This window comes from Artibeus jamaicensis, unplaced genomic scaffold (genome assembly GCF_021234435.1).
Source record: "Artibeus jamaicensis isolate MK-2021 breed Jamaican fruit bat unplaced genomic scaffold, CSHL_Jam_final contig_240, whole genome shotgun sequence".
In the NCBI taxonomy this organism is placed as follows: domain Eukaryota; kingdom Metazoa; phylum Chordata; class Mammalia; order Chiroptera; family Phyllostomidae; genus Artibeus; species Artibeus jamaicensis.
In genome coordinates, this window is record NW_026521506.1 from 7,231,248 (window position 1) to 7,242,343 (window position 11,096).

At 32.9% G+C, this 11,096-nt stretch overlaps 1 non-coding gene across 1 annotated transcript; it reads left to right on the top strand.

Annotated features, from left to right (window-relative positions):
• The first annotated feature begins 9,274 nt into the window (after nucleotides 1–9,274).
• Nucleotides 9,275–9,465, top strand: LOC119045890 (U2 spliceosomal RNA). Its single transcript, XR_005081875.2, has one exon. It is a non-coding gene; the product is annotated as a U2 spliceosomal RNA (small nuclear RNA).
• The last annotated feature ends 1,631 nt before the right edge of the window (nucleotides 9,466–11,096 follow it).

Here is an 11,096-nt window from a genome sequence, read left to right on the forward strand (position 1 = left end):
GCAGGTTTATTCTAACTGCAGTTGTTCCTTGTGGACTGCACCATACTAACCTGCCGCTCATTAAGTCCATTTGTCTCTGAGCTGAAACATCTCAAATCTAATTTACTTGATCCTTCTACTATTAAAGAAGAAATAAATCCCTGTCTATCACTTAAAATGAGGTTGGTTAAAAAACAACAAAAAATTAGAAATGAAAAAGAAAAAATGGAAAATTGCTTTACTTAATGAGTTCTGTGCCATTGCTCTTTATTGCTAAAAATAAGCTCTGCAAAATGCAAAATAAAAAGAGCAATTAAAAAGACATATAATATAACTTCACTCTGAATGCATTATTTTGTTTCTGTAAAGTGAAGGAAAAATAAAGAGAAATAGGTAGCCCGTTTCTCTCTCTCAGCTACTGCTATCCCTATAACATCTTAAAACCTCACCTATGGCTCTCTTTTACCTTTCACATCAAATGTGTAATTGACCATTATGTTTCTGACAATATATCTTTTAGCTTTTTGATTCCTTCGTTCAACTAAAAGTGTACTTGTCTCCTTTCTTAGTAACTATTCCCTGACCAGTTATCAATGTATAGTTCCTGTAACTAGCAGCAGCAGTACAACCTGGAAACTTTTTAGAAATGCAAATCCGTAGGTCCTACCCCAGTCTTTCTGATTCAAAAACTTTGGGGATAGAGCCCAGCAGTCTCTGTTAATTATTAACTTTTATTATAACAATACAATGCTGGTGCATGCTAATGTTATAAAATGACTGGTAGGTAGAAGAAATCCAGCTTTAATGGTAAAGTTATCTTGAGACTATTCTCAACCTGTGTGTTTTTTCAGTTCACATAACCTCTCTGGGTGTCTGGTTCATTACTTGTAAACTGGAAATTGAAATATCCACTACATGGAGTGTCTGAGAGTATTGAAGGTTGATAAAACTTTGCTTCCTTACCTCTCCAAGTCACAGTTTTCTCAGATAAGTGATCAGGATTATAGCACCTTTATCCAAGAGTTGTGGGGATTCATAAATATTACCAGTAGTAGTAATACTAATAATGCAGTTTCTAGCTGTGGGCATATATTATACAGAAGATAAATGTTAATGTCATTCCATTGCTCATAGTAGGTACTAGATAAATACTGGCTAATTTCAACCAATTTTTTTGGGTTTCTTGTCTTAAAGAGAAAATTCTGGTCTAGGTTTTTCTTGACTACCCATTTTTTTGTGTGTGGTTTCAGCCAATATTTACTTGTGGTACAAGTATATTTTTCTTCCTTTAGCCTAATGATTGAAAATTCTCTCTTCATTTAGCTCTTCAGAAAACCTGATTACTTTAAAAAAAGATACAGAGTTACCACTTAGCATCTCCTTAATGTGGCCATTCACTTTTGATTTCTATTGTAATGGGTTCACAACACAATCACTGATTAAATTGAACTCATTAGGAACTATTTTTATGTAGTGGTAACATAATTTTTGAGAATTGCTTTGTAATATTTCACTAATGAACACCTTTGACAGACAAAGTTAAGGTAGTTCATATATCTTAGAAAATTCAAGCCATAAAAAGAGCTAAGTAAAAAGTGTTTGGTCTAAAAAAGTTTTTCATTCTCATGTACTTAACAAAACATGAAACAAATTCAGATTCTTTCTAGAAATTGTGTAGAGGTCTCCATAATATTTGATGAGCATTTTTTTCTTAATGACAAGTACATGTATTTAAATTTTTGTGAAGTTATTTATCTAGCATTTTTGAAATACCTTGTGTATGCTTTGATAAATATTTGATAAGTATGGCATTTTACAAAATTAACTGTGGATAGTTTTCATCTCGATATAATAAGACTTAAAATATAAACTGTGAGTTTCTTGGGAGATATGGTAAAAAGAGCACTGGTCATAAAATCAAGAAACAAATGAGCCATGACAACAACTGTAAACTTGGGCAAAATTCCTAAACTACACCAGAGCTTTTTCACTTATGAAATAGATTGCTATGAGCATAAGACAATGTAATGCGAGTATAAATACTGTATAAATGCATCATTTTGTTTCAGGTTGTCTTTGGCTTTAATCATATTTGCTGAACAACTCAGGCAAATGTATGCATATACAGTGTATGGCACAAATAACACCCCTTTTATCACAAAATCATTTACTACAAAATCACAACCATGTAATTCTGTAGCATAACAATGTCACACTAGAGCATACCATATGACATTTTAGGTAAAATATTCAAATAGAAACTATACATTATTACACTTATATTATTACCCTACCAACCACACTCAAGCAGGTGTTACTTCTGTTGGACTCTGTATCTAACACACACACTGATATTCATACATACATACACAAATAAACACACCTGTCTCAAAATTACTATCAAAATTCCTCATTAAAATGGTTTTACTAAGAAATATGCTCATGCTTATATGATCAATTAATATTTGACAAAATAGGCAAGAACATATTATGGAGAAAAGAGAGTTCATTCAGTAAGTGGTATAGAATTAGATAAATTAGAGACAGACAAAATAAGGCAGATAAATGAAAAAATTGAAACCAGGCCACCTTATTACACCATATACAAGAATAAACTGAAAATGGATTAAAGTCTTAAATGTAATACTTGAAACCATAAAAATTCTAGAAGAAAACAAAGGCAGAATAATCTCAGACATTTCCCTTAGTAATATTTTTCTGATATATCTCCTTGGGCAAATGAAATAAAAAAGAAATAAACAGATGGGACTACATCAGAACAAAAAGTTTTGCATAGCAAAGGAAACCATCGACAAAATGGAAAGAGAACATACTGAATGAGAGACCATATTCACCAATGTCCCATCTGATAAAGATTAATAGCCAAAATTTATAAAGATCTTGTGCAACTAAACACCAAAACCAAACCATCCAATTAAAAAATGGGCAAAAGACGTCAATAAACACTTGTCCAAAGAGGATATGTAGAGGGCCAATAGACATAGGTAAAGACTCCCAGAGTCACTAATCATCAGAGAAATGCAAGTTAAAACCACAATGATTATGACCTCAAAACTGTCAGAATGATTATCATCAATAAATCAACAAACAAGTTTTGGTGAAGACATAGAGGAAAGGAAATACAAATTGTTTATAGACTTATTAATAATTAATAATATTCATTCTGACAAGTGTGAAATGATACCCCATTTTTTTAATGTTTAAATTTCATATTTTTATTTATTAATTTTAGAGAGGGAGATATTGACCTGTTGTTCTACTTATTTATGCATTTATTAGTTGATTCTTGCATGTGTCCTGAGCAGGGATTGAACCCACACACTGGACATATTGAAAGGACACTCCAACCGACTGAGCTACTAGGTAAGAACCTCTCAGTTTGGCTTTAATTAGCATTTCACTGATGATTAGATACAATGAGCATCTTTTCATACATCTATTGATCATCTGTGTGCTCTCTTTGGAGAAGTGTCTATTTAGGTCCTTTGCCCATTTTTTAATTGAATTGTTTGTTTTTACTTTTTATTTTTTATTTTTTTGGTGTTGAGTCGTGTAAGGTATTTATAAATTTTGGCTATTAACCCTTATCAGATGGATCACTGGTGAATGTAGTTTCTCATTCAGTGTGTTCTCTTTTCATTTTGTCGATGGTTTTCTTTGCTGTGCAAAACTTTTTGTTCTGATGTAGTCCCATCTGTTTATTTTTTCCTTTATTTCATTTGCCCAAGGAGATATATCAGAAAAATATTACTAAGGGAAATGTCTGAGATTATTCTGCCATTGTTTTCTTCTAGAAGTTTTATGGTTTCAAGTATTACATTTAAGTCTTTCATTCACTTTGAGTTGATTCTTATGCATGGTGTAAGACAGTGGCCCATTTTCATTTTTTAATGTATCTGTCCAATTTTTCCAGCACCATTTGTTGAAGACACTGTCTTTTCCCCATTGTATGTTCTTGCTTCCTTTGTCATGAATTAGTTTACCATAAAGGCATGGGTTTATTTATGGGCTCTCTATTTCATTTCATTGACCTCTATTTCTGTTTATTTTTATTTTTTTAATTTTTAAATAAATTTTATTGTTATTTTCAAGTACAGTTTTCTGTATATTTTTCCCATCCCACCCCACCCCACCCTGTGCTTCCCACCTCCCTCCCATTTCCACCCCCCTTAGTTCTTGTCCCTGTGACCTTCATACTTGTTCCTCCAAATCCCTCTCCTTTATTTCCCCTTAAATTTCCTTCCCTCTCCCCTCTGGTCACTGTCCCCTTGTTCTCTATTTCAGTATCTTTGTTTTTATTCTTCTTGCTCGTTTGTTTTGTTGTCTATTTCTGTTTTTATGACAGTAACATACTGTTTTGATTACCATGGCCTTGTAATATAGTTTGATATCAGTTATTGTGATTCCTTCAAACTTGTTTTTCTTCCTCAGGATTGCTGTGGCTATTTGGGATCTTTTGCATCTAATTTTTGGAATGTTTGTTCTAGATCTGTGAAATACGCCATTGTATCTTGGGTATCATCTTGTATCTATAGATTGCTTTGACTAGTATGGACATTTTAATTATATTAATTCTTCCTACCCATGAATATGGTATATGCCTCTGTAAAAAACAGTATGGAGTTTCCTCAAAAAAAATTAAGAATAGATCTTCCTAATGACCCAGTGATTCCACTTATTGGCATATATTTGAAGAAACCTGACACACCAATTCAAAAGAATATATACACCCCATATTCACTGCAGCAGTATTTACAATAGCCAAGATTTAGAAACAGCCCAAGTGCCCATCAGTACATGAGTGGATAAAAAGGCTGTGGTATGTTTATACAATGGAATACTACTCAGCCATGAAAACAAGAAATATTAACTTTTGCTACAGCATGGGTGGACCTGGAAAGAATTATGCTAAGTCAAATAACCCAGAGAAAGACAAATACGATATGATTATATATATATATATATATATATATATATATATATATATATGGAATTTAATAAATAAAATAAACAAACAAAATAGAAATAAACTTATAGACAGCTGTCAGAGCCTGGGGAGTTGGAGGACTTGGTGAAATAGGTAGAAGGGTTAATAGAGTTCAAATAAAATGACCTCACAGACACAGACAACAATATGGTGATTAGCAGAGGGAAAGGGAGACAAGAACAGGTACAAAAATATAAAAGAGGTATAAATGGTGAAAGGAGGCTTGATTTGGGGTGGTATAAAGATAATGTGTTACAGAATTGTACACTTGAAACCTATATAATTTTGTTAATCATTGTAACTCCAATAAATTCAATAAAAATAGTTAAAAATGATTTAAAATGAAAGGCACTTTTATTTTTAGTTGCTATTATTTTTGTTTGTTACTATACAATTAAGGCAGAGATTATAAAAAGCAGAATTTTATGCAATTTGTTACATAAATTATGATGTAGTAAATAAAATCATTTTATTTATTCTAATCATAATTACGATATGTGAAATCTATTTAGGTTTAATGGCTTCAATATTTTCCTGTGTTATTAATTTCAGTACACCATAGCATATAGAGTTCAGAATATATGATACTCATATAATTTCAGACGCATCACAGTTTTTGAAGAATTTTAGAGTTTGTCATAATTGTCTTACAGTAGAGAGATTCATGTTATGTGCAACACTATAATTATACTTGCACTCTTTAAGTTCAGGACAAAATCTAGATAAGAATCAAGAAAATTCATACCAAGCTTGAATGTGTTTCCCATGAGAAGTGAAAATGTAAGATACAACAACAGAAACAACTTTGTTAAAAATACTAGGAATGTACTTAATAAGAAGTTGGAAGGACCTACATAAAGGAAAATCTGAAGGACATGCATAAATAACTGAATATAGTAGAATAAAACACACTTGGTTAGGAGGAGTCAATGGTTGAATGATACCAAAACTCTCAAAATTAATAATAAAATCTGTATAACCTTTTCAGTTGTTCATATTTATAAGTAAAACATTAAAATTTGACAGGCATCCCTGTTTTCATAAGTGATATTTGGAATGACAGGATTTGCTATAGAATAATTTGGTAGAGACCCAGCCTTTTCCTTTGTGAGATTCATAGTGTTATTGTGTGACATATGTTATTTGGGAAAATATTTAGTTATAAGAATGTTCACTGGAGTAATACAAAAGTAAAAAAAAAAAGAGAGAGAACTGCCCTGGCTGGTGTAAATCAGTGGATTGAGCACAGGCCTGCAAACCAAAAGATCATGGTTCGATTCCCCATCAGGGCACATGCCTGGGTTGCAGGCCAGTTCCCAGCAGGGGATGCACGAGAAGCAATCATACATTGATATTTGTCTCCCTCTCTCCTTCCCTTCCCTTCTAAAGATAAATAAATAAAATTTTAAAAATAGGCTATGTCTTATTTTAAAAAATGAGAACTATCAGAAATACCCACTGATGAAGGATTGGTTAGAAATATTCAGTTTCTGATATTAATATTATATAGCTTTGAAAATATTACATTGTACCCCTGCCTGGTGTTGGTCAATGGATTGAGTGCCAGTCTGTGAACCAAAGGGTCATCAGTTCAATTTCCAGTCAGGGCATGTGCCTGGGTTGTGGGCCATGTCCCCAGTAGGGGGCACAGAAGAGGCAACCACACATTGATGTTTTTCTCCTTCCCTTTCTCCCTCCCTTCCCCTCTCTCTAAGAATAAATAAATAAAATCTTTAAAAATATATCACACTGTACAGTAAAATTTTGACTTGGTAATATAGGCAGGCATATTAAATGCTTATAGCTTATATTTCTACAGAGCTTTGTATATTCCAGGAATTCTTCAATACCTCACAGATGTTAACTGATTTAATTGTTACAAAAGCTCAATATTATAAGTATTAATATTATTATTCTCATTTTATAGATGGAGAAAAGGAGGCACAGAGAGGTTATTATATGAAGTTAGCAAGTTTATAAAACTATTAAGTAGAGGAGCTTAGTAGTCTGTCTCTGTGTACTGAATAATTCTAAATTTATAAAGTGATAAATTTATAAAGCATTTAGGTGAATACCCATGTAGAATAATGTACATAGATATATCCAGAAGGAAACATTGAAATAATGTAAAACAGCATTTTAAGAGAATTTATTTTATTTTTCAAAATTGGTTTTAGAGCTTTCCTTATTTTCAAAATTCCCTTTTCTAACTTCTCCCTTGGGAGTTCTTTTCAAAACAGTAACACAGAAACATGGATCCTGGTGTTTTGCTTTGCTCACGCTGCTATAACAAACACTTGTCAAACTTTTGAGGCTACAAAGACCAATTTCAAGGTGCCAGCAGATTCAGTGTCCAGTGAGAGGTCTTTTACTTGTTTGTAGATTGCTGACATTTTGCAATATCTTCATGTGGCAGATCGAGAGCTCTCATATTACTTCCTCTGCATAAGGGCTCTAATTCTATCATGTCAATCCCAGTGTCATGACCTAGTCTAATAATATAACCCTGCTTTCTCTTGAAGGCCCCACCTCTAAATATCATTAAATTGGTGTTTAGGGATTCAACGATAAACTTTGGGGAGACACAAGTATTCAGTCTATAGCATTGCAATTCTGGCCTGCAAAACTAATATCTTTCTCAAGTATACAATGCATTAATTTTATTCCAATAGTCCCAAAGTCTCAACTCTTTCAAATATCAACTCTAAAATTTATGCTATGAGGTGTTTGGAAAAATAACTTGTCATCTAGTCTCATGCAAGTTGAAAACACTAATTATATTTATAACTAATGTCAATAACAATGCTAACACCAAAGCTAATCTGAGTAATGTTAATATTAATGGTAAGAAAACACTAATTTTATGTACTATGTTAAGAGTTTCACATGCAGTTTCATTAAATCATCCCAATAACCTTTTAAAGAAGATATTGTAAACTTTACAAGTAAAAATAGGGAAGTTTTGTATTGTTAAATAACTTACATGAAGTCTCCCTCCTAGAAAGTGATGTAATCAAGATTGACAAATCAGTTCTTACAGAAGCTAATACAAGTTTTATTGTGGGTCTTCTTTCTGACACATAATCAGCACCACATTTTAAGCTACCTGCAGTTATAACTTACCTTGTACTAAACTGGAAATATTTCCATCAAATTTTATGAAATTATGAAATAATTTCAGTTTTATTTTACTGCTTTTGGTAGAGCTGTGACTTTCCTCCCACATTCTTCTGACTGTTTCCTAGTAGGAATTCAAAAAGCAGACCAAATAACTGAAAAGAAATGAGCTCAAATACCTTGACTAAAGCATTTCTTTGGCTCGTGGGAAATACTAAAAGTTTTCTAGTAACAGTTACAGTGTGGCAGATACAATGAACTCTTGATGTTCAGTGGCATTTCACTAATACGGTTTTGTCTCTAGAGTTTCTGCTTCTTTGCTTGTAATTACTATTTTTCTTACTCCATATTTGTTATGTTTTGTTGTGTTATTTTTACTAAAGTTTTTCTTAGCATTAATGCTTTTGAAAGTACTACCATAAAATTTTATATAAGAGTAGTAATCTAGAAGGAACATATTAATCTAGTGGTTGATTATAATCAGTTCAGTAAGTGATTGGCCTGAGTATGTGTATCTCCTAAATTGAAGATCAAATTATTTGTTCTTTAATTGCTTTTGAAAATTCATTTTGATTCCTGAAGTGAACAGGGATCAATTTGTATAGCAAACAAGGCTTACACATCATCCTTTATGACTTAGCACCTGCATTTATTCATCATATTTTAAGATTATATTTTTGTGATGGATTTGAGCATAGGTTTTCTTGTCCTGCTATGAACAATTGACATTTATAAAGCACATAATCAGGAAGAAAGTATTATCTGAATTCAGCAGGTCAGAGTGGCATTAAGAATGATATAATATCTTCCTTTCTTATAGGTTCATGTGAACATAACAGCTGTTTGAGGCGACAGCTATTTAGGGTTTTGTGTATAGATTTTTGTCCAGGGACAGAGCAAAAGTAATTGACCCATTTGGGGACTGATGGTGTAACATTGGTCTCATTAGTATCAGGCAAAGAAATTGAGCTAACTGAACATGGACTGAAAGCAATTTTCCATAATGCTTAGTCAGAGTACCCTTATATATAGATTTGTAAGCCATGCTGTTTATTTTTGATATGAGACATGTATGTAAGTACTTTCTCTCATTCTTGTATTACGGCTAATTTTTTACATTCTTAATTCTCCCTACATTAAATTCTAGTTCAATATAAGAACAATGTTACTATAGCTTCTTAGCCTCTTGGCTAAGATCAAGTGCAGTATCTGTTCTTATCAGTTTAATATCTGATACATCCTCTATCCAAGGACATTATATTAAATGGATTTTTGGAGCTGGGAGATGGAATAGGAGCTTGCTCAATCCATTCAGCACATTGACCAGGTATAGCAGTCCTTTTGAGAACAGTGCACCAAAAAAAAAAAAAAGAGAGAGAGAGAGAGAGAGAGAACAGTGTTACTGAATAGTGTATTTCTCACTTAATTACTAATGTACATTAAGGTAATTTAAACTAAAGTAACACATTTAAAATTATGAAATGTAAATAACACAAAATTCATCTTGGAGACTTTTTAGTCAACAGACAATAAAAGCTCTCTTGCTTATGTTTTCGAAAATCTACAGGAAATAGACTGACCTAAGCTTTGTACTAGTTACCATTCCCAACAGGCTTGAATTACTTGCAAAAATTTTAATAAAAACCTCTCAGTCCAAGCCCAACTTTGAATCAATCTGTGACCGGAGACAAGATAACTAGCTTCTCTGTACTGCTATTTTCTCACCTGTGAAATGGGGATGATAATAGCAATTTGACACATGGAATTACTGTGAGGAATTACTGCAAAACACTTGAAAAATATGGTGACATGCAAATTATTACTAATTACAATAACCATACCTCACCTGGCAGTCCTATTGCACAAAATCAGATGTTCATACGCAGTAAGTATAATTACGGAGAAAATCTACTGAAAATGTGTCTTGACTGAACAGAACTAAACTAGCTTTTTATGTACATCAAGAGCAATAGCCATGAATTAAATAGAAAGGTTTATTTTAAAATGGTTAAAATGTCAGATTGGACCAAGAAGGAAGACAAACCTAAATTCTTCTATTGTGACTTATATTGATTCAGTATTTTAACAGTCTCTAAAGCTAGTCTTAATTTCTTGAACTCTACAGATGGGTGTAGCACTGTGTTGTGCCTAAATTCTGGGACAACAATCAAAAGTCAACAAAAAATGCAAAGAATTTCAGATATTAACAGTATTTTCTATCTTCCTTTACTCATAATGAATAGGTAGGCTTTATCCTTAAATCAAGGTTTCTAACTTTTCTACTATTAACATTGGTTTTGATAATGCTTTTTTGTGGCTTGCCCTGTGCACTGCAGGCTGCTCAGCGGCATCCCCAGGTCTCTACCTACTAAAGGCCAGTAGGGCCTTCATCCATTATTGTGATAACTAAAAAATATCTACAGACATTGTCAAATGCCCTATGGGGGAAATCACTCTTGGTTGAGAGCTACTGTCTTCAAGCAGTGATCTATAACCAGAATATTTTGGCGAATATTAAAGAAATAATATATTTTTATTTTTGATCAAGGGGATGGGAATAGGCCATAAGAGGAAAACACTGCTTAAATGGTAAACAAAATTCCAACTTGTGATTAGGTCTTTACTTCTGTGCCCCCCCCTTTTCTATTATAATATCCTTAGTGAATTTTGTTTCCTATTCCTTGTTCACCAAATGAATCAGACTACTGGAAGTTTTTTGTGTGTCAGGGACTGGTATCACTTACAGTCTGTATTCCCGAAAGCAAGACACCTTTAATTTCATATTTTATTTTCATGAACAAACCATCAACTGATCATCTACTTGCATTGGTTATCAACAAGACAATCTTCCCCCTGCCCCACATCAGTGTTACAGAGAGGCTAGGCTGTGAAACAGTGATCTAAACCTTACCACTCATCTCCTACAGTAGGCTCTGAGTTCTGTAGCTCCCTGTGGAGACTTAGTTGGATAACTACCAAACTCTTTTCCACC